Source organism: Pan paniscus, chromosome 19 (assembly GCF_029289425.2).
Source record: "Pan paniscus chromosome 19, NHGRI_mPanPan1-v2.0_pri, whole genome shotgun sequence".
NCBI classification, from domain to species: Eukaryota; Metazoa; Chordata; class Mammalia; order Primates; family Hominidae; genus Pan; species Pan paniscus.
This window is the reverse complement of record NC_073268.2, coordinates 52671762-52699476: the sequence shown is the minus strand read 5'-3', so window position 1 is coordinate 52699476 and position 27715 is coordinate 52671762. Positions and strand designations below refer to the sequence as shown.

Genomic DNA, 27715 nt, shown 5'->3' with positions numbered 1-27715 from the left:
TGGTCTTGAGTTCCTGGCCTCAAGAGATCCACCTACCTCGGCTTCCCAAACTGCTGGATTATAGGTGTGGGCCACGTGCCGTGGCCCAACTGTACTATTTCAATGAAGCTCCTGTACCCTAGGTCATCACTGACTTCCCAGTTGCTGAATCCAGTTGTCTTTACTGAGTTCATCCTTAATTTAACTTTCTTTTGCATTGAAGCTACTGACCACAGCATTCTGAAACTCTGTTCCTTTCATTACTGTGATTCTACTTTCCTTGTTTTTCATCTTATCTCTTAGTCTGTGGCTTCTCAGACTTCCTCACAATTGATTGCTTATTTTAAAAATTCAAAAATTTAAACCTCCTGAGCAGTTCAAAAATAATATACTTTTGCAATTTTTAAAAACTTTTCAAAGAGTTCCAAGGATAGGTCGCTGATCACCAGTTGATACCATTTTGCCATATTTTCTTTGTCTGTGTGTCCCTCCCTTTCTACCTGCACCCACACATATGTATATCTATGAATATTCACTTTTTTAACTTTAATAAATTTTCTTGCTGTACAATTTGAGAGTTAACTGCAGATTTCATAGCACTTCACCCCTATTTTCTTCTATATATCTCCTAAGGGCTTTTTTTTTTTTTTTAGGAGGAGTCTCACTCTGTCACCCGGGCTGAAGTGCACTGGCGCAATCTTGGCTCACTGCAACCTCCATCTGCTGGGTTCAAGCAATTCTCCTGCCTCAGGCCCACAAGTAGCTGGAATTACAGATGCCTGCCTAATTTTTGTAATTGTAGTAGAGACGGGGTTTTGCCATGTTGACCAGGCTGGTCTCAAACTCCTGACCTAAGGTGATCCGCCCTCCTCGGCCTCCTAAAGCGTTGGGATTACAGACATGAGCCTCCATTCCCAACCTCCTTTTCCTTTTGTAATTAACAAGTGATCTATGGAATGATAGAAACTGTGTGAATATTCTGTCCCATAATAATCTTTACTTAATGGTTTTATCTGGATTGCTTCTTGCCAAATCAAATATTACTATGATTATAAAATGGAGACTTTTCTATTTTTTCTATATTGTCATTCTTCTCTAAAGATTTTTTTATGCTCCTTTTTTTTTTTTTTTTTTTTTTGAGTTGAAGTCTCGCTTTGTCACCAGGCTGGAGTGCAGTGGTGTGATCTCAGCTCACTGCAACTTCTGCCTCCCGGGTTCAAGCAATCCTCCTGTCTCAGCCTCCAGAGTAGCTGGGACTACAGGCATGCGCCACCGCGCCCAACTAATTTTTTGTATTTTTAGTAGAGATGGGGTCTCACCATGTTGGCCAGGAAGGTCTCGATCTCTTGACCCCGTGATCCAGCCACCTCGGCCTCCCAAAGTGCTGGGATTACAGGCATGAGCCATCGCGCCTGGCCCTATACTCCCTTTTTAAATTTTTTTTTTTTTTTTTTGAGATAGAGGTTCACTCTGTTGCCCAGGCTGGAGTGCAATGATGTAGTCTTAGCTCACTGCAACCTCCGCCTCCCAGGTTCAAGCAATTCTCCTGCCTCAACTTCCTGAGTAGCTGGGATTACAGGCGCATGCCACCACACCTGGCTGATTTTTGTATTTTTAGTAGAGATGGGGTTTCACTGTGTTGGCCAGGCTGGTCTTGAACTACTGAGCTCATGATCTGTCTGCCTCAGCATCCCAAAGTGCTGGGATTACAGGTGTGAGCCACTGCACCTGGCCCCCCCCCGCCTTTTTTTTTTTTTTTTTTTTTGGAGACAGGGTCTTCCTCTGTTGCCCAGGCTTGAGTGCAGTGGCGTGATCGTGGCTCACCACAGCCTTGGACCCCAGGCTGCCTCAGCTCACTGCAACCTCTGCTTCCCAGGTTCCATGATTCTCGTGCCTCAGCCTCTGAAGTAACTGGGAGTACAGGTGCACACCACCACACCTGGCTAATTTTTGTATTTTTAGTAGAGATGAGGTTTCACCATGTTGGGTAGGCTGGTCTCAAACTCCTGGCCAACATGGTGACCCACCTGCCTTGGCTTCCCAAAGTTCTTCATATTGTTAGCCCTAATTCTAGTCGAATTCCATAGCGTTCTACTTCTTTATTTTTATTTTTTTATTTTTGAGGCGGAGTCTCGATCTGTACCCCAGGCTGGAGTGCAGTGGTGTGATCTCGGATCACTGCAGCCTCCACCTCCTGGGTTCAAGCAAGTCTCTGCCTCCGCCTCCTGAGTAGCTGGGATTACAGGTGCCTGCCCCCACGCCTGGCTAATTTTTGTATTTTTAGTAGACACGGGGTTTCATCATCTTGGCCAGGCTGGTCTTGAACTCCTGACCTTGTGATCTACCCGCCTCGGCCTCCCAAAGTGCTGGGATTACAGGCGTGAGCCACCGCGCCCGGCCACATTCTTCTTTCAGGTCATATTTGGATCTCCATTTTTTCTACAGTGAGAACTCTGGTAACAACATAAATAAATGCATTCATTTGTTCAGTTGTACAATATATGCATAATGAAAATTATAATACCAATAGTATTTCCAGCTACAAACCTACAAAGTTTGATTTAACATTTCTTTGCAATTTTTTTGTGTGCTTACATATAGGCTACTAACGTTGTGCAGTCTAAAATTACTTAAGTATCTTTTTCTTGCCAGGAGCAGTGGCTCACGCCTGTAATCCCAGCACTTTGGGAGGCCAAGGCAGGGGGATCACGAGGTCAGGAGTTCGAAACCAACCTGGCCAACATGGTGAAACCCCGTCTCTACTAAAAATATAAAAATTAGCTGGGCGTGGTGGCGGGCACCTGTAGTCCCAGCTGCTTCGGAGGCTGAGTCAGGAGAATCACTTGAACCTGGGAGGTGGAGGTTGCAGTGAGCCAAGACCACACCACTGTACTCCAGCCTGGGTGATAGAGTCAGACTCTGTCTTAAAAAAGAAAAATCTTTTCCTTTTATATCTTTTTTCTCTTTCTCTTTCTGTGGTAAAATTATTGGTGTAATAGTCAATTAAATTTATGTATTCTTATTGTATTCAGTTCTACTTCCCACCCCTCATCCTTGTTGATTTTATTTTATTTTTAGAATATATTAAACATTAATATGGTTCAAAAAGAAAAATCTACATTTTATAATTGCAGTAATATTTGATTTAGGAAAGAAAAAAATGGATGATAAACCCATTGAGGTTTTACTCAGAGAGTATACTCAAAAGTCTGAGTTCTTGTCCTTCCCTTCCATTATCATTAGCTTTTAGTTTGTCTTAGTTGTCTTCATTTTTGCAGGTATAAGCAGATACATATTATATATATAATATATTATATTATATATTATATATTGTTTATATAATATATATTATATATATAATATATTATATATATTTTATATATAATATATATTATATATTATATATATAATACATTATATATATTTTATATATTATATATATTATATATTATATATATAATATATTATATATATTTTATATATTATATATATTATATATTATATATATAATATATAATATATATTCTCATTTCCCCTTTCTTGTATAAAAGATAGCATAGTATCCATGCTGCTGTACTTTTAAATACTCTTTTGTATCTTGTTTTTATAGAGATGTTTCTTATTTTTATAGCTTTGTTACATGTTGTGTAGATTCCATAGGTTTTTGGCCAATATCCTATGTCTGAGCATTTAGGCTGTTTCCAGTGTGTCAGTTTCACAGATAATGTTGCAACCAGTAACCTGTGTATTTGCTTTCCATATTACTTATGGAGATGTACCATTGGGTTAACTTCCTGGAACTGATACCTGGCATGTCTAAAACAGGGCATCGTTTTCCCAAAACTTTTTCACTTTCATTTGCCAGTATTGAATGGCACCATTATCTATCCTATTACTTATGCAGAAATAAAGATATCTTCATTTCCTCTCATGTCTAGTTTGTCAGCAAATGCAAATTATGTATTCTTAGCCTTTCATTTTTTTCTACCTTCATTTTCTTACAGATCTTCTTAGTTGGTTTATTATACTAGCCTCCTAACTAGTCTCATTTGTCTCCTAATACTCCCTACTGCTACTAGACGTGTCTTTCATAAAGCCAAAGGTTTGTTCATTTCACCCAGACCTTCCTTTGTCCAGACCTTCCATTTCCTGGCCTCTACCTACTTCTGTAGCCTAATCTCTAACCACTTCTAACCATACTGAACTACTTGTAGATTCCCCAGACATATCCTGTCCTATCAAGCCTCTTTTGCACTGGAATGCCTTTTTTTTTTTTTTTTACCTTCTACATTTCTTTCTTTCTTTCTTTTTTAACCATTTTTGTGGAGAATGGGGTCACGCTTGTTACCAGGCAGATCTCAAACTCCTGGGCTCAAGCGATCCTCCTGCCTCTGCCCACCTAAGTGCGGGGATTACAGACATGAGCCACCGCATCCAGGCCACATTTCATTTTAATAACCTTCAAGCAAGACTTTTTGCTAGGTCAGATGTAGTTCCCCTGTTTACCCTTACCATCCTGCGCTTACCTACATTGACTTGTCTATTTTTCCCTGAGACTTTGGGCTCCTGTGGACTTTTGGACTCCTATGGACAGGGCATTCCTTCAATTCTGCTTTCTTGGCACAGCCTGGAGCATGGTAGACACTCAATAGTTTGTGAATATGTGAATAAATGTGATCTGATTACCGATATCTTTTTTAAAAAGTCTCTTTAGGTATTCATTTACATGTTCACTGCAAAAAATCCAAACTGCACAGAGGCATATATAAAGTGAACGTTTTCCATTACCCCATCTCAGTGTCTAGTGGGAACTATGGTTAATAGTTCAATATTGGCAAGAAAAACACAAAATAGATTTTCCAGTTACTATAGAATAAAAATGTTCACTATTTTGTTCTTATAGATCATCTCTTTTCCCTTTAGGCAATGATAGTAAGAAATGCTAAAGATACAGCTCATACAAAAGCAGAATGGAATATTCTGGAAGAAGTAAAGCATCCCTTCATCGTGGATTTAATTTATGCCTTTCAGACTGGTGGAAAACTCTACCTCATCCTTGAGTATCTCAGTGGTCAGTACACAGAGTTTGGTGTAATTATTTGCATTTGCTCCAGAAACTGGGTCAAAATGTTATTTTTCAATGGAAAAATACTTTTTCCCATTATGATCAAATAGTGCTTAAAATTGATGAGTACGCTGAAGTGCAAAATTCAGATATGACCAAATGTTTCTTTTGGCAGACAAATATGGAGGAAACTGAAGATTTTTTTCCCTCATCTGTAAAATTTTATGTTAATTCCTTTATAATCAGTCACTTAACAGAAAAACAAATACCTAAGTGATGTAGAGCCATCAAATTGTACTGGGGTAAGATACTGTAATTTAAATAATTGGGAGGATTATTTAACATACTGACTATTTTTGGAATTGGGTCTTTAAACAAGAGTTTTTAGTTTATTGTAGCCTTAGTGATGGGGTGTGTAGCTTATAATGGAAATCATCCACATTTGCTAGGGCCTACCACCTCATAGGAACTTGTTGCTTCCATATCATTTCTAGATCACTGGTATCTATTTCTTTTTTCTTTTGAGATGGAGTTTCGCTCTTGTGGCATAGGCTGGAGTGCAATGGTGTGATCTTGGGTCACTGCAACCTCTGCTTCCTGTAGTTCAAGCGATTTTCCTGCCTCAGCCTCCCGAGTAGCTGGGATTACAGGCATGTGCCACCATGCCCGGCTAATTTTTGTATTTTTAGTAAAGATGGGGTTTCACCATGTTGGTCAGGCTGGTCTCGAACTCCTGACTTCAAGTGATCCACCTGACTCGGCCTACCAAAGTGCTGGGATTACAGGTGTGAGCCACTGCACCCGGCCACAGGTATCTATTTCTAGCAAACACAGTTCAGTTCTCTGAGAAAGATTTTGCAGTAACATGTAACATGGAACAGAAAGGTGCAGAATGTAGCAACTTTTTTGTGACTATTGCCATTGGAAAACCTTTTTTTTTTTTGTGAAGATGGAGTTTCACTCTTCTCGCCCAGGCTGGAGTGCAGAGGCGTGATCTCGGCTCACCACAACCTCTGCCTCCCAGGTTCAAGTGATTCTCCTGCCTCAGCCTCCCATTTAGCTGGGATTACAGGCATGCACCACCACACCAGGCTATTTTTTTGTATTTTTAGTAGAGCTGGGCTTTCACCATGTTGGCCAGGCTGGTCTTGAACTCCTGACCTCAGGTGATCTGCCCGCCTTGGCCTTCCAAAGTGCTGGGATTACAGGTGCGAGCCACCGTGCCCACCCAGAAAAACTTTATTTTGACATAATTTCATATTTAAAAAGTTTTAAGAGTAGTATAACGAATTCCTATGCTAGGCTCAGTGGCTCATGCCTGTAATCCCAGCACTTTGGGAGGCCAAGGTGCGTGGATCATGAGGTCAGGAGTTTGAGACCACTCTGGTCAACATAGTGAAACTCTGTCTCTACTAAAAGTAGAAAAGTTAGCTGGGCATGGCGGTGTGCTCCTGTAATCCCAGCTCTTTGGGAGGCTGAGGCAGGAGAATCGCTTGAACCTGGGAGGCGGAGGTTGTGGTGAGCTGAGATCGCACCACTACACTCCAACCTGGACAACAGAGCGAGACTCAGTCACACACACACAAAAAAAGAATTCCTATATATCTCTCACCTGGATACCTGGGTTCCCCAAATGTTACCATTTCACCACATTTATTTTGTTTTATCCTTCTATGTATATGTATATATGTGTATACATATATACATGCATGCATGCATAATTTTTTGAACTGTTTGAGAGTGTTACAAACATGATTTCCCTTTACCCCTAAAATTTCAGTGTATGTTTTCTTTCTTTTCTTTTCTTTTTTTTTTTTTTTGAGATGGAGTATCACTCTGTCGCCCAGACTGGAGTGCAGTGGCGCAATCTCAGGCTCACTACAACCTCTGCCTGCCGAGTTGGGATTACAGGCACCCACCACCACGCCCGGCTAATTTTTGCATTTTTAGTAGAGATGGGGTTTCACCATGTTGCCCAGGCTGGTCTCGAACTCCTGACCTTAGGTGATCCACCCGCCTCAGCCTCCCAAAGTGCTGGGATTACAGGTGTGAGCCACTGCGCCCAGCCTATTCAGTGTATATTTTCTAAAATCAAGGACAGTATCTTACATAACTATACTAAAATGATCAGAAATAGGAAATTAACTTTGATGCAATTATAACTCTCCTTAGTTTCCTTTAATCTGGAACATTTCCTCAGTCTTTCTTTGACTTCCATGATGTTGACATTTTTGATTAGTACAGGCCCTGGTTTGTAGAAATGCTTTGGGTTTAGCTGATGTTTTCTTAGTATTAGATTCAGGTTATGCAATGTTGGCAGGACCATTGAACTGACATTGTGTACTCCTTAATGCATCAGATCAAGAGGTACATGATTATTTATATCTTTGTCCCATTACTTGTGATGTTAACTTCAGTCACATGTATAAGGTGGTGTCTGCCGGTTTTTTCCCTGGTGACATTTTTGCCTTTGTATTTAATAAGTATCTTTTGAGGAGATACTTTGAGATTATTTAAATATCTTCCATCAAACTTTCATGTTCAGTTTTGTTCTTGTTGCTGTTGTTGTTTTTTGAGACGGAGTCTCACTCTGTCGCCCAGGCTGGAGTGCAGTGGCAGGATCTCAGCTCACTGCAACTTCCACCTCCCAGGTTCAAGTGATTCTCCTGCCTCAGCCTCCCGGGTAGCTGGGATTACAGGCAGGCACCACCACACCCAGCTGATTTTTTTAGTTTTAGTAGAGATGGGGTTTTGCCATGTTGGCCGGGCTGGTCTTGAACCCCTGACCTCAGGTGATCTGTCTGCCTTGCCTTCCCAAAGTGCTGGAATTACAGGCATGAGCCACTGCGCCCAGCCCACATTCAGTTTTGACATCCATTGATTCTTGCCTGCAACAATTAATTGTGATGTTTGCCAAGTAATTTTTCTTATTCCGTCATGCCTTCTTCATTTATTACTTGGCATTCTACCGTAATAAAGAACTTTCTCTTCTTCCCCATTTAAAAAATTTATGTATTCATTTATTTATGTCATTGTGGGCTTAGGGATTCTAATACCATTCAATGTGATATAACCCTTTATTATCATTATTTATTTTGATACTCAAATTGTGCCATGTTTTTTACTAGGCCACTGCCAGGTTCATACTGTTTATTTAAGGGTTCTGAAAACACGAAATATGAGCATTCACTAAAATTAGTGAGGGTGATTTAATTGTAGACTATCATTTTTCTACTTATGGGTAAAATGTTAAAGAGTTTTTAATCAAGATTTTTTTTTTAACCTCAGGTCTGGAATCTACAAATATTTCAAAGTTTCTAGATATAAAACCTGGAATTCCAAGGCAGTTCTAGTTTTTAAACATATGTGTGTCACAGAAGAATAAGAATGCTACTAAAAATAGAATCCTGAGGACTTAGTTTTAAAACCTATAATTTTTAGGATCTGTTTTTCATGTTTAAGGGGCTGATGTCTTTTAATTATGGTTAGAAGGAAAGCACAAACTCTCTCATTAGAAGTGGGTTGGGAATAAATACTGTTTTCTTTCTTTTTTTTTTTTTTTTCCTTTTTTTTTTGAGACGGAGTCTCGCTCTGTCGCCCAGGCTGGAGTGCAGTGGCGCCATCTCGGCTCACTGCAAGCTCTGCCTCCCGGGTTCACGCCATTCTCCTGCCTCAGCCTCCCGAGTAGCTGGGACTACAGGCGCCCGCCACCACGCCCGGCTAATCTTTTTTTTTTTTTAGTAGAGACGGGAGTTTCACCGTGTTAGCCAGGATGGTCTTGATCTCCTGACCTGGTGATCCGCCCGCCTCGGCCTCCCAAAGTGTTGGGATTACAGGCGTGAGCCACCGCGCCTGGCCATATTGTTTTATTTCTAATGTTTTTTCTTTTTCTTTACAGGAGGAGAACTATTTATGCAGTTAGAAAGAGAGGGAATATTTATGGAAGACACTGCATGGTAAGTGAACTTTTTGTGGTTGCAAAGATTCAGGTAATTACAAGCAAAGCCCCATTCCCACTATGGGCAGCCACATGATTCAGTAAATTGATCTGGAGCCAGTCACTCACTCAGGATTTCACGGGCGAGAAGCAGTTTTGGGACTGGGCGGCTATGGAGGTCACATCACTTCTTTGCCCTTAGGCTTGAGTGGAGCGCTCTTCACACCAGTTGTTCCTAACAGAACCATTCTCATTGCTGCTTTCTTTCCTTGAATTGGTGAGCTGCCTACCTTGACTGTGGGTGAGTGTGGTTTTCCAGTGAACCTTTATGTGTGGAACAATGGAAATTATCAGAAATCATCTCCTTTTTTTTTTTAGGCTTTCTGTTTCTCAAGGTGCAGTCTTAGGGAGCTGATAAGCCTGGCATATCATCTGTGGTCTGATTATATAGTCAGGATGGGATTTACCCTCCTATTTCTAAACATGTCATCTGCTTCAAATGAAAAATATGCACATCATTTTGTGAAGCAACAATATTGGATCACAATAAATCAGTTTATCCTACACATTAATTTAATAGAAAACAACACTTAAATGTTTTTTCTACCTTAATTACCAAAACTGCATTCCATTGTTTAATTTCAGGCCTTTTCTAACACGGAAGCTGCATTTAAGAGCCTTAGGGATGAAGTGCCCTTTTGTGGAGGAGGCTCACTGAGCGGTGTTGGAGGCTGTGTTTATGGTCGTGCTGGCTGTGAAACTGCCTCAGTCCTTCCTCTAGGACACATCCTCTCCATCCTGGAATAATCTGCAGGATTGCAACATTGTTAAGCAGCCAGTATTGCGGTGCCTTGGGCTTTTCACATCCAGACAGGGTTGATTCAGCCCTTTATTCTTTTGAGGTAGATAAATTTGGGTGTCACACAGTTTATCGTTGTGGGCTGGCTGGCTGGAGGGAGGGCAGATACTGTGGGCCTTAGCTGTCTATAAATATGTAGCTGTATTAAGTAAGGGATGAGTGGGCTTCTAAGGGTCAGGTTATAAGATACCTTTTGAAATCAAGATTTGATCTGTAGAATAACAACGTTCCTATTTCCTATGGGATTTTAAAGTTGAGTGTGGATGGGAGAAATTTGTTTTGAAATGAATGACTATTAGCTTAATTCCTACAGACAGAACAAAACATGACCAATGGCAGTTTAGCATATTCTGGACATCTTTGCAATTTTAGCAGTATGTTCTAATGGCAAAATAAAGCACTTTATAGTTTCACTAAAATGAGTGAAACATAAATGTCCCCATGCCTTTTGGCAGCATCCTGTGCCATCTCTTCTTCCCATACATCCCTGTACCCCACTAATTTGGTCTTTGGTGCATATCTGTTTCTTTCAAGGAATTTTGTTCCATACATAAACTGTTTTGGATAGATTACACTCTTTTTAATTTTATTAAATCACTTTTGTTTCCAGCTTTTACTTGGCAGAAATCTCCATGGCTTTGGGGCATTTACATCAAAAGGGGATCATCTACAGAGACTTGAAGCTGGAGAATATCATGCTTAATCACCAAGGTGGAGACATACCGTAAACAATTCTATAGTAAATAATCATCTTAAAATCCTCCCACACAGGTCATGGCCATTTTCAAAGCCCCATAGTCATCTCTCTATTTTGTATATTTCCTCCCTCAGAATTTATGGCATCATAGTACTTGCTGATGTTTTAAGTCTTTAGGTAATTACACTTGGTGAGAGTAAAAGAAGTTGAGGATAATAGTTGCTCAATTGCCTTTTTTAGTTTAATCCTTACTCTATAGTTTTTCATGTTTTTGGAATCCTTACATAAAATGTTGTGTAATGTTTTAGACTATAAAAGCCAGTCTAAACATTAATTTTGGCTTATTACTTAAATTGAAAAGTGAATCTTAATTATATAAGTTGAGTTTTAGTAATGAAAATATGTAATTATTGGCTGGGTGCGGTGGCTCACACCTGTAATCCCAGCACTTTGGGAGGCTGAGGCGGGCAGATCACCTGAGGTCAGGAGTTCAAGACACCTGGCCAACATGGTGAAACCCCATCTCTACAAAAAAAAAAAAATTGCCGGGCATGGTGGTGGATGCCTGTAATCCCAGCTACTCAGGAGGCTGAGGTGGGAGAATCGCCTGAACCCAGTAGGCGAAAGTTGCAGTGAGTCAGTATCGTGACATTGCACTCCAGCCTGGGCAACAAAGGCAACAGAGTGACATTGCACTCCAGCATGGGCACTCCATCTCAAAAAAAAGAGAAAAGAAAAAGAAAATATGTAAATATTAGAAGCTATGCTTCTTACAGTAGGTTTTATTAATGCTGGAAAAAGGATTGAAATTGAACCAAAGTATTTGATAAAACTTTGGGAATATGATGTTTAATAGGCATCAGGTTACTCTTTTTTTTTTTTTTTTTTGAGATGGGGATCTCACTCTGTCACCCAGGCTGGGATACAGTGGCATGATTACAGCTCACTGCAACCTCCGCCTCCCAGGCTCAAGTGATCCTCCCACCCCAGCCCCTCAAGTAGCTGGGGCCACTGTGGCACACCACCACGCCTGGCTAATTTTTGGTATTTTTTGTAGAAATGGGGTTTCATCATGTTGCCCAGGGTGGTCTCAAACTCCTGAGCTCAATTGATCTGCCTGCCTCGGCTTCCCAAATTGCTGGGATTACAGGCATAACCCACCTCCCCCACTGCCAGAATCAGTTTATTCTTGCTGTTTGTTTGCAACAACAAACATAAACATCAGAGAGACCGATAATCTATACAACTATAGATATAACACCGTGAGCCTTGACTACAACTGCATGCTGCTACAGACAGCTCAATTTATGCTAATCTGGGCTGTGGGTAGACTTGGCAATTCACTCATACCCCAAAGGAGCAACCAGATGACCCAGGGTATCTAGAAGGTGGTAGCAGCTGCTAATCCTTAGATGTCTACAGAATAATCCATGAGGTAGTTAATTGTTTCAAACTCTTAGAGAATGATGTATGAACAACTGAGGCTCATATAAACATTCCAGATTATACTCCTCCACCCACCTTTTTTTTTTTTTAAGGAGAAATGATATACTTAACTGAATAGATCATGGGAATCAGCGTCTCTTCCTTCCTCTCATCAACACCTCCTCACTCCCCAAAACCTGGTTCTGATCTGAATTCTAAGTCACAGGATAGAATAGGGGAGTGATAGAATAGTTGACTTCTCCTTTCATTTATAAGGTTGAGTGTATCAGATGGTTCTGTGAAAATAAAGGCCATACTTCTGTATCAGAGTGTAGTATATGTTTACATTTGAATCAATAGGTCATTGTGCCTTTTCTGTGAAATGAACCTCAAATACTAGAGCCCCTGAGGTTGTTGAACCACTTGTTATGACAGTCCAGTAAAGAAAGCTAAAGTTGAACTGAAATGATCTTTGTATAAGGTGGTAAGTTTTTTACTTTCTGGATCAGCGATGATTGATTCATACTATCTAGCAATTTTCTTTCTTTCCCCTAATTGGTAGCATTGGGCAGAATGAGCTACCTTGTTATAGTGACTTTCTGAGACCATTTTAAGAACTCTTCACAGTTCACTGTGATAAAAGCTATATATTTGAAGTACTATCTCACACCTTTGTTTAAAAGGTACAGAATATGTTTATTAGGGTCCGTGTACTTAAACTAGACTTCATAAAACAGTTTTTCCAGGATTTTTCTTTTTCAGGATGGTAGAGGATTCTGTGTATACTTAAAGCTAGAGCCTTAAACCGGTTATTTCACTTTTTTCTCTATCTTTATTTTCTCTTTACCAGATAGATTGTATCTTTGGCAAATGTGACTTTGCCCTAGCCTTAAACAGTTAGCATCCCATTTTATGGATGGTACCTTGTTCTTGACATCTGCAAGAAAAGTTTGAGGCAAGAAAAGTTAAATGGAAGGATAGATTAAGGTGTTATATGACATGTTCAAACACTGCACATACTTAGAATTCTGAGAATAATCATGCTGTAATCTTTCATTGCAGGTCATGTGAAACTAACAGACTTTGGACTACGCAAAGAATCATTCATGACGGAACAGTCACACACACATTTTGTGGAGCAATAGAATACATGTGAGCTGCATGTTAAACATAATTGGTTTGGAGGTAATAGCTAATTTTACCTGTTTTAAGGAATAGTATCTGTTTTCTGTACCCTCATTGACTCTGTATATTGTTTTTAAAATTCTAATTCACATGATATGCCAATGGGGGCATTTTTAAGCATATTATTTTCCTCATTGTACGGCCCCTGAAATCTTGATGAGAAGTGGCCACAATTGTGCTGTGGATTGGTGGAGTTTGGGAGCATTAATGTATGACATGCCAACTGGAGCAGTAGGTGCACAGTTAAAAGCTGCATGTATTATGGTCTATGCTGAGTCACTGTAGCAAGAGACCTGTCCTGTGCTTTCTGAAAATGTTACCAATGGAGTTTTCAAAGCCCAAAGATTTGTTATTAGCAGTTTAACACTAATAATGCTGTATGATTATATGGGATCCCATACTTTGAGAAACATTTTCGTTGAAATGATCTGTGTCATGGCAGGCCTGTGAAATAGATGTTGAACAGATAATGCTCTTATTTTTATAAATGGAGAAATTGAAGCATAAAATCACATAGCTCACTTATTATCACACAGCAAGTTAATGGTGGAAACACAGGCTTCCTTCCAGGACACTGCTACTTCCTCTGTCCTGTTGCTTAAAAACTGCACGTCTGCCAGGCACAGTGGTGCATGCCTGTAGCCCAAGCTACTCAGGAGGCTGAGGTGGGAGGATCATTTGGGCTAAGGATTATTCATAGAATCTAGCCTTGACAAGAGACCCTGTCTCTAAAACAAAATAAAGGTCTTTAGCAGTTAGCCCATTTCACAGCATACATTTCTGATCTCCATGCATAACTAATTCAGGAAATGGATATGGTTATTTAAAATTTGTTTCTTATATACTAATACTTTTCACTCCCTGCTAATATTTTTCACTTGTCTTCTACTCTTAGCCTCCATTTACTGGGGAGAATAGAAAGAAAACAATTGACAACATCCTCAAATGTAAACTAATTTGCCTCCCTACCTCACACAAGAAGCCAGAGATCTGCTTAAAAAGGTAAGGTTCTTAAATGGTCACTGACAGTATAAGATTCAATGACTAGGATTTAACTAGATAGAATTTAATGTATATTTTGAATAATATATAGTGAACAAAAAAAGTCTTCAATTTTTGAAGGCGAAGTACAGATTTGTTTAACGACTTTCTTTTCATATTCTTTTTTTTTTAATTCTTTTTTTTTTGAGACAGAGTCTCGCACTGTCGCCCAGGCTGGAGTGCAGTGGTGCGATCTTGGCTCACTGCAGCCTCAGTCCCCCAGGTTCAAGCGATTCTTCTGCTTCAGCCTCTCGAATAACTGGGATTACAGGCGCCCACCACCATGCCCCGCTATTTTTTGTATTTTTAATAGAGACAGGGTTTCACCATGTTGGTCAGGCTGGTCTGGAACACCTGACCTCAGGTGATCCACCTGCCTTGGCCTCTCAAAGTGCTGGGATTACAGACCCTTAAACAATTATTCAGTAGTAATTAGTAAACTATATCTTTTTTTCTTTTCTCTTTTTTCTGAGATGGAGTCTTGCTTTGTCCTCCAGGCTGGAGTGCAATGGCATGATCTTGGCTCACTGCAACCTCTGCCTCCCAGGTTCAAGTGATTCTCCTGCCTCAGTCTCCCTAGTAGCTGGGATTACAGGCATGCGCCACCACGCCAGGCTACTTTTTGTATTTTTAGTAGAGAAGGGGTTTCACCATGTTGGCCAGGCTGGTCTCGAATTCCCAACCTCAGGTGAACCACCTGCCTCAGCCTCCTGAAGTGCTGGGATTACAGGCATGAGCCACCATGCCCGGCCAATAAACTATATTTTCTCAAGGCAAAGTAGACAAGCAAAGTCTAAAAAGGAAAAAAATCAGTTTGACTAAGGTTCTTTATCCAGGCTTTTTTATCCTCCTTAAAGCTACTGAAAAGAAATGCTGCTTCTCATCTGGGAGCTGGTCCTGGGGATGCTGGAGATGTTCAAGTAGGTATTGGCATCTTTGGTGTTTTGTGGGGGAGATAATGCTAGTTTTATGTATTTCTGAGGGTTATATGTAGTTGCTTATAAGTTAGCTTATTTTGTGACTTGTAACTTCAAAAAGGTGATTAATTTATCAATCCAGCAAAGTCTATTCCCCTCAACTTTTCTTTCTGCTTTTTTTTCCTAGGCTCATCCATTCTTTAGACACATTAACTGGGAAGAACTTCTGGCTCGAAAGGTGGAGCCCCCATTTAAACCTCTGTTGGTAAGTATACATGAAAGCTTATAATTGGGTGCAGTGGCTCACGCCTGTAATCCCAAAACTTTAAAGGGCTGAGGTGGGAGGATTGTTTGAAGCCAGGAGTTCAAGACCAGCATGGGCAACATAACAAGACTCCATCTCTACAAAACATTTAAAAGTCAGCTGGGTATGGTGGCATGTGCCTGTAAGTCCCAGCTACTTGCGAGGCTGAGGCAGGAAGATCGCTTGAGATTTTTTTTAGAGTAAGAAAAATCTCAGAGCAGACAGAAACGTTATTTTTATTAGCAGTTCAAAGATCTCTGGTTTATCCTCTCTTCAGCATCTTTGTTTTTATTATTTATTTATTTTATTTTGAGACGGGCTCTCACTCTGTCACCCAGGATGGAGTGCAGTAGCACGATCACAGTTCAATGCAGCCTTGACCTCCCCAGGCTCAGGTGATTCTCCCACCTCAGCTTCCTGAACAGCTGCGACTACAGACACATGTCACCATGCCTGGCTAATTTTTTTGTATTTTTTTGTAGAAACGGTTTCACCATGTCGCCCAGGCTGGTCTCGAACTCCTGGGCTCAAGTGATCCACCCACCTCAGCCTCTCAAAGTGCTGGGATTACAGGTGTGAGCTTCTGCACCCAGCCAAGCATCTTTTATTTTTGTACTATCTTTTAAAGAACTAAAGCCAGTGGCAATTGACTGTATTAGCTATTTTTAAGTCAGTTACCTAAGACAATTAAATATTTCGGGTAGTTGGGACCTTTCTTTTTTTGGTTTGTTTTATTTTGCTTAATTTAACCATTTTAAATATGATTCTTTGGGAATTTTTTCTTCAAAATATAGAATATATGTGCATTAGTTTGCTAGGCTTGCTGCAACAAAGTACCACAAACCGGGTGGCTTAGACAACAGAAATTTATTATCTCATAGATTTGGAGACTAGAAGTTCTAGATCACGTTGTTAAAAGTTGGTTTCTTTGACAACCGTGAGAAACTGTATGTTCCATGCCTCTCCCCTGGCTTCTGGTGGTTTGCTGGTAATCGTTGTCATTCTTTGGCTTGTAGGTGCATCACCCGGATCTCTGCCTTCACGTTCACATGGTGTTCTACCTGTGTGCGTATCTGTGGCCAAATTTCCCCTTTTTCTAAGGATACCAGGCATATTGGATTAGGGTTCCTCTCTACTCCCGTAGGACCTCATCTTCACTCATTACATCTGCAATAACCCTTTCCAAATAAGGTCACATTCTGAGGAACTAGAGGTTAGAGTTTCAACATATGAAATTTTTTGGGGGGTGGGTAAGGCACACGATTCAATCCATAACAATATGTTTATAAGTAAATGAGTTAGTGTGTTAGTTATTGTCTTTCTCCCACTTCAGAATCTGAGAAAACAGTTTCTTTTTCCATTCCTTGGGATGTAGGTGGAGGAGGAGGAGGAGGATGATAGTGATTATTTTTTGGTCATGGAGCATAATGTGACCCACTTTAAAAACAAAAAACAATTGTAAGGAGGATGACTGTCATACACCTACTGCACAGCTTAAAAATGATTAGGTCATCTTGTTTAAACATAACTGCCATCCCACCATCACACCTAAGAAGTTGAGTTTCCCCAGTTTTTTTTTTTTTTTTTTTTTTTTTTTTGAGATAGGGTCTTTCTGTGTTGCCCAGGCTGGAGTGCAGTGGCATGATAGTGGCTCATGGCAGCCTCAACCTCCCAGGCTCAAGGGATCCTCCCATATAGCTGGGACCACAGGGGTGCATCACCACACCCAGCTAATTTTTTGAATTTTTCTAGAGATGAGGTCTCCCTGTGTTGCCCCACCTAGTTTTTTTGTTGTTGTTGTTCCATTCTTTTTTTTTTTTCTCCTGTTTGTAAGGATTTAATCAAGGTCTGTATATAGTTTGATTACTATGTCTCTTAAGTCTCTTTTCATTTATAGATTCCCCTAATGATTTATTGAAGAAACTGGGTCATTTGTCCTGTAGAATTCTCAAATTTTGATTTTGCTGATATTATCCCCATAGGTGTCATTGCCCATGTTCATCTGTTCCCTGAATTTCCAAAAACAGGTAGTTAAATTTAGGTGGTTGATTTGATTCAGATTAAACTCTCGGTATTGCATATGCTTTGATCAGGAGGCATAATGTGTAGTTGTGTGTGTGTGTGTGTTTAGTGATGTTAGTGGTCACTGATCATTGCCTATGTCAGCATTTCACTACCAGGGTAATTTGGCAATGTCTGGAGACACACTGATTGTCACAACTTGGGGGAGGGAATGCTATAGGTACCTTCAGGGGTAAGAGTCAGCACAGCACAGCCCCCTACAGCAAAGTATTAATAGGCCTAAAATGTCAGTAGCCCTGAGGTTGAGAAACTCTGGCCTACTTTTATAATTTCATCAGGTGTTTGTGAAATGGTTTTATTCTGTTATTTCTTCTTTCTTTGTTAGCTGGAATTCTTTCATAAAGAGAAACTCTTTGAACAGTTAGTTACACAAGGTATAGTTCATACAGGAAAGGCAGGATGTATGTTTGATTCTTTCCTAGTTTTCAAAATAATGAATTAGTTCCCTAGCATCTTCCAAAATTGACCAATGAACTTTGTGTGTGTGTTTTTTCTTTTTTAGTATATTATGAACTTACACGTTTTAACATATTTGTGTTTCATTTGATTGCAGTTATTTTTATTTTTATTTATTCATTTATTGTTTTGAGGCAGGGTCTTACTCTGTCACCCAAGCTGTAGTGCAGTGGTATAATCTCTGCCCACTGCAGCCTTGACTTCCTGGCCTCCAGCAATCCTCCCACCTCACCCTCTTGAGTAGCTGGGACCACAGGTACACCACCACGCCCAGCTAATTTTTGTGTTTCTGGTAGAGACAGGGTTTTGCCATGTTCACCAGGCTGGTCTTCAAATCCTGAGCTCAAAAGCAATCCACCTGCCTCTGCCTCCCAAAGTGTTGGGATTATAGGCGTGAGCCACCGCACCTGGCCGTTATTTTTATTGATGCTCATTTTTTCCCTTCGTTGAATGCTGGGTGCGTCTTCATATTGGGTTCTGAGTCCTTTTGACGAGCACGTTGTCTGGTGTTGGACGAGAGAGCAAAATAAGGAAACTGCTGTTCTCTGCTTATCTTTTACATTTTCCCCACACTTGGAATCAGCCATTCCTCCAGGGAGTGCAAGTTCACAGTCTGGGCTCTAAGAGAATTATCAAGTCAATGTGGTCATCTTTTAGTATTAAGTCAGATATTCTAAATTATTATTTACTTCCTAGATTTGGCCCAAGAGTCTAACCAGATATTTTGGGAAAGAGACAAGGAATTACATAAATCAATCTCATGGTTAGAACTGAAGTGATAACTATACTTTCACAAGGGAATATAACTTATAACCCATGCAGAATAGAAAATTATTTTTGTTCCTTTAGATTTCTAAAGGAATGAAATAAGCTGTGGGAAGAAACTTTAACTGGAGCATCTTACCAGTATTATTCATGTTTTAACTCTGCTTCAGTAGTTTTTCAGGTTTATTACAAACCTGCAGTAGCCAGCTGAACTAATGATCTCTAAACAGGGATTTAGCCAGTGGACTAAGCACACTGAAGCTTTGTGAGAGAGGAAATTGATAGTCACATTTTTTCCAACTCGTTTTGAGCTCAATATATTCACTTTTTTGTTTTGTTTTGTTTTTTTGTTTTTTTTTTATTCAGACAGACTCTTGCGCTGTCACCTGGGCTGGTGTGCAGTGGCACAATCTGTGTTTGCGGCAACCTCTTCCTCCCGGGTTCAAGCAATTCTCCTGCTTTAGCCTCCCAAGTAGTTAGGATTACAGGCGCCCACCACCACTCCCGGCTAATATTTTGTATTTTTAGTAGAGACGGGGGTTTCACTATATTGACCAGGCTGGTCTCGAACTCCTGACCTCATGATCTGCCCGCGTCAGCCTCCCAAAGTGCTGGGATTACAGGCATGAGCCACCATGCCCAGTTGATATATTCACATTTTTAATAGGAATAACAGTATACTAAAATCTATTTTAATGCATGTTTAAGATTTGAAGATGTAATTTGACTCAGTACTTTCCACCTGCATTTTTTTCTTCATTCTGTGCCTGCTAAGACTATTCTAATACTTTATTATAGTTAACCCCTGCGAAAAGAGCTCCCAGAGCTTACAGTGCATTTGATTGATGTAATATGGACTATTCATTATTTTCTAAATTATTTTGTTTGTATAAAGCAATCTGAAGAGGATGTAAGTCAGTTTGATTCCAAGTTTACACATCAGACACCTGTCGACAGCCCAGATGACTCAACTCTCAGTGAAAGTGCCCATCAGCTCTTTCTGGTAAGTGAAAGAATTTCCATATAGTTGTGGGAAATTTTAAGTATGAGGATGGGCTCTTCGAGAAGAAAATTCAGTTTGCTTGCTTTGCAGTTCATGTAGGGAACCTCGCCCGCTTTTTTTTTTTTTAATAAGCCATGCTCTTATAACTTACTGATATGTACAAAATTGATTTTCATAATCCAACATTTTATTTTAGCAATTAGAGTGGGAATGTACAATTCTTTGGAGAGTATGATTCCCTTTTTCGGTTGGGCCACAGAGTTAAAATGATGTTTGGCTTAGCATCTCAACCAAAAATTAAGTCATAGCAGTGGGGGAGAAAAACCTCACTAACTACATGTATTTTATTCCTGAAACAGCTATAGATTTTTGGTACCTTTTTTTTTTTTTTCTGAGACAGGGTCTCACCTTGCCCAGGCTGGGTGTAGGGTGCAGTGGTGCGATCACAGTTCACTGCAGCTTTGACCTCCCAGGCTCAAGTGATCCACCCATTTCAGCCTCATGAGTACCTGGACTTACAGGTGTGTGCCACATCCAGCTAATTTTTAATTTTTTTGTAGAGACAGAGTCTGTTTTACTCCTGGACTCAAGCTGTCTTCCCACCTTGGCTTCCCAAAGTGCCAAAATTATAGGCCTGAGCCATCATTCCTGGCCCTATTTTTGGTACTCTTAACATAAGTAGGGTTTTTTTTTTTTTTGAGTCAGAGTCTCGCTCTGTCGTCAGGCTGGAGTGCAGTGGTGCGATCTCAGCTCACTGCAAACTCTGCCTCCTGGGTTCAAGTGATTGTCCTGCCTCAGCCCACTAGAGGCACGCACCACCACTCCCAGTTAATTTTTGTATTTTTAGTAGAGACAGGGTTTCACCATGTTGGCCAGGATGGTCTCGATTTCTTGACCTCGTGATCCACCCGCCTTGGCCTCCCAAAGTGCTGGGATTACAGGCATGAGCCACCGCGCCTGGCTAAGTAGGGGATTTTTTAACATTAATTGTGAATATTTGACATCAAAATATATTGGATCATATGTAATAGTGAATTCTCATTGTAGAAATATCTGTATAGATTTATAGCTTGTCTCTTCAGAAAAGTAAAGGTTTTAGATGTTGGCCAACAGAAATGATGGATTTATATCAGATGACCATCAATGCATATTATTTTGCTTAAATATCATATATGCTTATTTTATTACTGTACTTATATGTCACATGAACATGTATCTCATTTTGTATCCTTTTTTTTCTTTTGTCATTCCTTTTTGGACTACCTGTAGGGAGAATAGAATATGGGGAAAGCAATTGTTTCAGAGTGTTTTTCCCTCTTTTTGAGTACACTGGATTTGTCACTAACTTAATTCTCAAGCTTTTCTTCCCCACACTGCTCACTATGTAACACAAGTAGTGTTGTATCTTATGGGATGGGAAATAAGCTCTAATAATAAGCTCATGGGGCATGGTGGCTCACACCTATAACCCTGAGGTCAGGAGTTCGAGACCAGCCTGGCCAACATGGTGAAACCCCCTCTCTACTAAAAATACAAAAATCAGCCGGGTGTGGTGGCATGTACCTGTGGTACCAACTACTTGGGAGGCTGAGGCAGGAGAATGACTTGAACCCAGGAGGCAGAGGTTGCAGGAGCCAAGATCGTGCCACTGCACTCCAGCCTGGGTGATAGAGTGAAAACTGCTGTACCAAAACTGCCTCCTAGCATCATTCAAAGGTGTCACAGGAACTTTTTCTTTTAGAAGGCAAAAGCAGAATCTCCCTCTGAGACTTAATCTGAGATGTCCCTTCTCCATGTCCTTTCCTGTCCCCTGGCTGAATTCCCATGGGAACAAAATACCTCTGCCGTCCTGGGAATCACATTTGGATACACACCCTCCAGAATGATTAAGACCTGGAGTCCCTGACCTACTGATCAGGAATCCTGGCCTTCAGGACAACTTGTCCAGATCACTCACATCGTCTCCCCTGACACCATCATAGTGACTGGGAGTGGACACTCAGATCGGTTGGATAATGTATGGCCTGTCCCTGGAGCTGCAGCTGGCGTTAGTCATATGCTAACCACGTGGCTGGGTGTTTTGTGGTCCTGACAGGAGAGGAAAACAACAGGTTTGCCTAAGTGGCCCAGTATGTGTATCACTGTGGCCCACACCTGCCCCCTTAGCTCATGATGAGTGTTGTCCTGTGGATGCTGGGACGTGGGTAGGGACACAGGCCAGGCTGTTTCTATCACAGAAAGCTACAGTTCTGGCTTCACAACCTTTCCAATATTCCTTCAACAGCAACCAGGTCAAGGCACAGCCACTCCCATGTACAAAACATCAATCTGAAATTCAGGCAGTCTTGGGAAACAAGGGAAAAAATACCCTTGTCATGGCCTTCTCATCCCAGAGGGGAAAGAAAGGAAAAGAAGTTCAAGGAGTTACAAGAGTGGCCACTGTCCACCATCATCTGGGTACCTGCCCTCCACTTGCCCCTCCCTCAGGTGAAGACCAGGTTCACAGGCCAGCACCTGCACCTCTTCCTGTGTCCACGTGCTCCACATGGGGGCTCTTCCTCCTCCCATCCTAAGACCACTGCTCCCCCAGGTCACCTCTGTGTCATTGCTGAGAGTCCTGGTCACAGGGATCTGGGTCAGTGTCAGCCTGACTCTGATTCAGCTGGGTGACTGCCCCTTCAGGACACAAAACCAATTACTGGAGCCCTGAGTGAACTCCCCTGGATTTCCCACACCCTGAACTCCCATTCTCAGTGTTCTCCTAGAATGTTCTGCCTCTACCCAGTAATGTCATGTTACGTTCTCAGACCTGCAGCCATTTATGTTCCCAGTTTCTACACTGTCTCATGTTCTCATCCCATTCCATGGCTCATTTTCTAGTAATCATCCAATGACTCCAAACATTCATCTACAGCTCACTGTCACATGAGCTGGGCAACATGGCAAAACCCCATCTCTACCAAAAAAATTAGCTGGGCTCAGTGTTACACCTGTGGTCCCAACTACTTGGGAGGCCGAGGTGGGAGGATCACTCAAGCCTGGGAGGTGGAGGTTGCAGTGAGCTGAGATTATACCACTGCACACCACTGCACTCCAGCGTGGGTGACAAAGTGAGACCCCATCTCAAGAAACAGACCAGGCGCAGTGGCTCACGCCTGTAATCCCAGCACTCAGGGAGGCCAAGATGGGTGGATTACTTGAGGTCAGGAGTTCGACATCAGCCTGGCCAACATGGTGAAACCCCGTCTCTACTAAAAATACAAAAATTAGTTGGGCATGGTGGTGTGCACCTGTAATCCCAGCTACTCCGGAGATTGAGGCAGGAGAATTACTTGAACCTGGGAGGCAGAAGTTGCAGTGAGCCGAGATAGCGCCACTGCACTCCAGCCTGGGTGATGCAGAGAGACTTTGTCTCAAGAAAATAAAAGAAACTAGTTTGGAAGGATAACCCAGACTGTGGCCCGGTGTGGGTTTCACTTTGAGCACTTTTGGGAGTGTTGAGTCCACGTGGCAGAGAGCTTGCTGTTCTTGGGTAAGGAGTTTACACAATGCTGCAACCTCCCCAGGAAGGCTCCCCCTTGCAGCCAGGGGACATTTCTTCCTAAGATTCTCCAGGCTTCCTTGCTATTTCAGGAGCTTCGCCAGAATACCTCCTGGAGTTGTTGACATTGGGCCCTACTGGAACCTTCCTGAATGATCAGGTGAGCTGGGCATTATTACATCTGCTTCAGGGATGAGGAAACCAAGGCCCAGAAAGTTATGTAGTCTAAGATCACAGAGCTGGTCAGTAGAGGAGCCAGGAGGGGAACCAGCTTGTCTGAGCCCGGGTCTGTCTACACCCTTCTCCGCCTCCGTCCCAGCCACTGTTCCTGCGCTTGCCTCACCTCCCTCAAGTGTGAGCACCAGGGCCGGGCCGCTTCTCATCGCAGCCGCCTCTTTCCGCCGCTCACCCACCTCGTGGCTGTGGATGTGGCCCTCCAGGTCCTCCAGGGGCGTGGTGCGGCTCAGCTGGGCCCGCGCCCAGGCCAGCACCTGCCTCTCTATCTGTCCCAGGTCTCCATCCAGCCGGGTCATCTGTGTCAGGAGCTTCTGGGCCTGTGGGTTGGCCAGGGCCAAGCCAGATGCAGCTGGGGGCAGAGGTGCTGGTGAGGGCCCAGGGCCCATCTCCAGACTGGCAGATGGGTACCCCCACCAGGTGCCCACAGAGGGTCCTGTCGGCGTAGGGTGGAGGGGATGGGCAGGGCCACCCCAGAGATGAAATCCCCAGAGTGATGGTCCCTAACCCAAGGCAACCCCTGCCCATCACAGACCAGTCGGAAGTCAGAATCTACTCCTTCCAGCCCCACAGCCACCCCTCCCCGGGCCACCCTGGGTACCCTGCTGGCTGGGCTGAACAGACTCCACAGTGCTGGCCTTCAGGCGGCTCTGGACTGTGGCCCATTTCTGCTTCAGGGCCTGCAGCTCCGAGGCCAGCCTAGAACGAAGAGGTGATCGGAGAAAGAGGTCCTTACTCTGCCTCTCACCCTCCCCAGCCGCAGTAGACGCAGCTTCAGGTGAAGGCCGGCCTTTCAGCAGGGGTCTGCCGGGCCATGGGCTTGGACAGCACAGGGCCGGCCTGCTCTGCCCACAGCCTGCCCCTGAGTATCCCGACACAGACCTACCGGGAGGCACTGGCCACGGCATCAGGGTATGGTGCTGGGATGTAGAAGCAGGCGGCGGAAGCACACTTGTTCTCCCCACCAGGGCCCTGCACGACCCAGGTGTGCGGGTCAGTGTTATCTATCAGCTTATACCGCTCACCCCGCAGCAGCTGCACCTGCGGGCACAGAAAGGGAGCGGCTGCTGCGGGCTCAGGGGCAGGGGTCCAAGGCCAGGGCAGAGTAGGGGCTGGGGACAGAGACAGATGGGGACAGCAGCTGGAACAGGGACAAGAGTAGAGTGGGAGGTGCTGGGGTAGAAAAGAGGCAGGACAGGACTTGGAGAGAGGAGGGTCTGCGTCAAGGGAAGGAGTAGGGCAAAAGTGGGCGCAGGAGACAGCTGGGGATGGAGCAGGGATGGGCTTGGGCAGGGGCAGGGGATGGGCTAGGTGGGGCTGGATGGTGGCAGGGGTGAGGTGGGGGAGTTCGCACTTCTCCTGGGTCCCAGTCACAGATGCTGTCCACGTGCAGGGGCTGCTAAGGCAGGTTTCTTCGCTGTGGCAGGGGGACCACATCCCGGCTTCGCCGCTGCAGGTCCCCAGTGGCCCTCTCAGTGACGGCCAGCTGTTTCTCCTCTGCCTGCCAGGGGCCCAGGCAGAGGGGACTCAGGCCAGGCTGCACTGGAGGCTGGCCACACCATACCCGTCCTTCAAAAGGACTAGAGGCTGGCCTTCAAGAAGGCAGGGGTCTCTAAATCAGCAAAGTAAAAGGAGCCCCTCTCTGGGGGCCTAGGATCCTGGGATCTGCTAGTTGCAGGGAGGGGGATGGCACAGCATCACCCAGGCCTCCGAGCAGAAGCTAGACGGGCCTCAGAGCTCTCCCAGGCTGCCCTTGTCCCACTGCAAATGAGAAAACTGATGTCCAGAGGTGGGAGGAGCTTGCTGGTACCTGGCCAGCCTCCTGCTAAAGCAGACCCCCCGCCAGCACCCAGGCCAGGGCTTGGGACAGGACTAGGTACCGAGGCAGAAGGGCTGAGGCCCAGAAAGATGGACAGGACCAATTCCCAGAGGTGGGGTGCAGATGGCCTGGTGGGGCTGTCTCACCTCCAGCTGTTGCAGCAGCTCTGTGGGGGTGCCAGGGGGGCCCCTAGGTGCAGGGCTGGACTTGGCATCCAAGTTGGAGTTGAGCTTCTCCAGGGTCTGGCTGACTGAGTCGGCCTCTTCTGGAACTAAGTTCACTGGGTGGTCAAGGGCAGAGCCTGGGGCAACCTGCTGCCCACTAACTCTACAAACCAGCTGAACTTAAGCCAGCTAAACCTAAACCACCTAAACACACAGCAGCTAAACCTAAACCAGAAAAACCTAAACCAGGTAAACCTAAACCAGCTAAACACACAACAGCTAAACCTAAACCAGAAAAACCTAAACCAGCTAAACCTAAACCAGCTAAACACAAACCAGATAAACCTAAACAAGATAAACCTAAGCCAGCTAAACTTAAACCAGCTAAACCTAAACTGTCACTCTCCCCTACTCTGGTCGGTCTTTCTTTTCCCTACCCAGGCGGCAGGACCTTTTATCACCGGTGTGCTCTTGCAAATGGGGTCTTATTCGTGCACTGAACTTAATTTTTTTAAGTGGGTCATAAAACACTTGGTCTTCATCCTTCCTGCACAAATGAAGGGCACCGTCACCTGCCTCCCTCCAGCACCTGAAGTCTTTCTTGCTGGGACAGAGGGTATTGGAGCTGCACTTGTCCCAGCCCCGGAGAAGAAGCTATGCTTTAAAGAAGCATTCCAAGTGTTTTTACGGAATTTTTGTCAGTGTGTGATCATAGTTTGTGGTTCTATAGGAAAATGTATGAAACATTATCTGCCCCCAAATCCCAGTTGTATATTATATCAGGGTTTCTCAACCGTTTTTTTTCATTATTATTCTCCTAAAGAGCCTTTTAAGAAATCTTTTCTTTATTTTCCCCCACCTCATCCCCATAAAATTTTATTTACTTATTTATTTTGATAGAGATTTATCTGTTTGTATAGAGACAGGGTCTCACTATGTTGCCCAGGCTGGTCTGGAACTACTGGGGTCAAGCAATTCTCCTGGCTCAGCCTCCCAAAGTGCTGGAATGACAGGTGTGAGCCACCACACCTGGCCCCCACGAAAGTTTTATACCACAGATATGCTGTATACAGCTTAGGTGCTGTATGTGGATCTGTACTTCATGCATAAGAAGAGTTATTTTTCTGCCATTAAGAACCAATTTTCACCCCCCTGGGAACCGCTTCACCCTGTTGAGAATGTGCCCATGCCTTTCCTTCCCTCTGGGACCGAGTGGCAACCACACAGCTCTATTTTATTTTATTTTTGAGGTAGAGTCTCTCTTTGTCACCCAGGCTAGAATGCAGTGGACCAATCTCGGCCCACTGCAACCTCCACATCCTGGGTTCAAGCGATTCTCCTGCCTCAGCCTCCTGAGCAGCTGGGATTACAGGCGTGCGCCACCACGTCTGGCTAATTTTGGTATTTTTAGTAGAGACAGGGTTTCACCATGTTGGCCAGGCTGATCTCGAACTCCTGACCTCAAGTGATCCGCCAGCCTCGGCCTCCCAAAGTGCTGGGATTACAGGTGTGAGCCACTGCGCCCTGCCAGCTCTGTCTAGTTGAGAGGTGCAGTGCCTCTCCTGTGGGCAGGAGTGCTGTGGGACCTCCCGCCCCTGCCGCCCCTGCCGCCTGCCCGAGGGCTCACCGGCTGTAGTCCTCCACGTGCTGCAGCTGGGTCTCCTGGCAGATACACAGGTTCAGGAAGTTCTGCCACTCCATCTTCAGGGCCTCCTGGTGGGCCTGGGTACCGCAACACGCAGCCCTCGGACCACGCCCCGCCCCCCAACCCACGTCCACCCCACCTCCCCGCCTTCCCCGCCCACCATGTCCCTTCTCACTCTCGCCCTGCCCCCAGCACTCCTGGATGGGCCCCACCGCGGGGTGCCGCAGCTCCACCATGTGCTCGCCGTCGTCCTCCAGCTGGTTTACGCTCTGCTCCTGGCTCAGCAGCTAGTGCTGCTTGAAGTCTGGGGGCGAGTCGGGTGAGAAGCGGCGGTGAGGACCAGGATGGCCCTGGTCGCCCCCACCTGGCCCCAACCTCTGCCAGCCGACCTCGTACTCCCGCCGCACGCCCGCAGGGTCGGCCATGAGGTCGCTCCAGTCCTGCTGCAGGATGCGGCACTGCTGCTCCGCCAGGGCGCTCAGCTGCCGCGTGCAGCCCTGCAGGTGCGTGTACAGGCTGACCAGGCTCTGCCCGCGCCACGACGCCGCCTTCTGTGCTCAGGACCCGCCGCCGGCAGCAGGGTGGGGAGAGAGACAG

General features: G+C 43.9%; 1 pseudogene; it reads left to right on the top strand.

The window, feature by feature from the left end:
• LOC117976445 (ribosomal protein S6 kinase beta-1-like) overlaps nucleotides 1–23524 on the top strand; it is a 100060-nt pseudogene extending 76536 nt beyond the window's left edge.
• Nucleotides 23525–27715: the final 4191 nt, after the last annotated feature.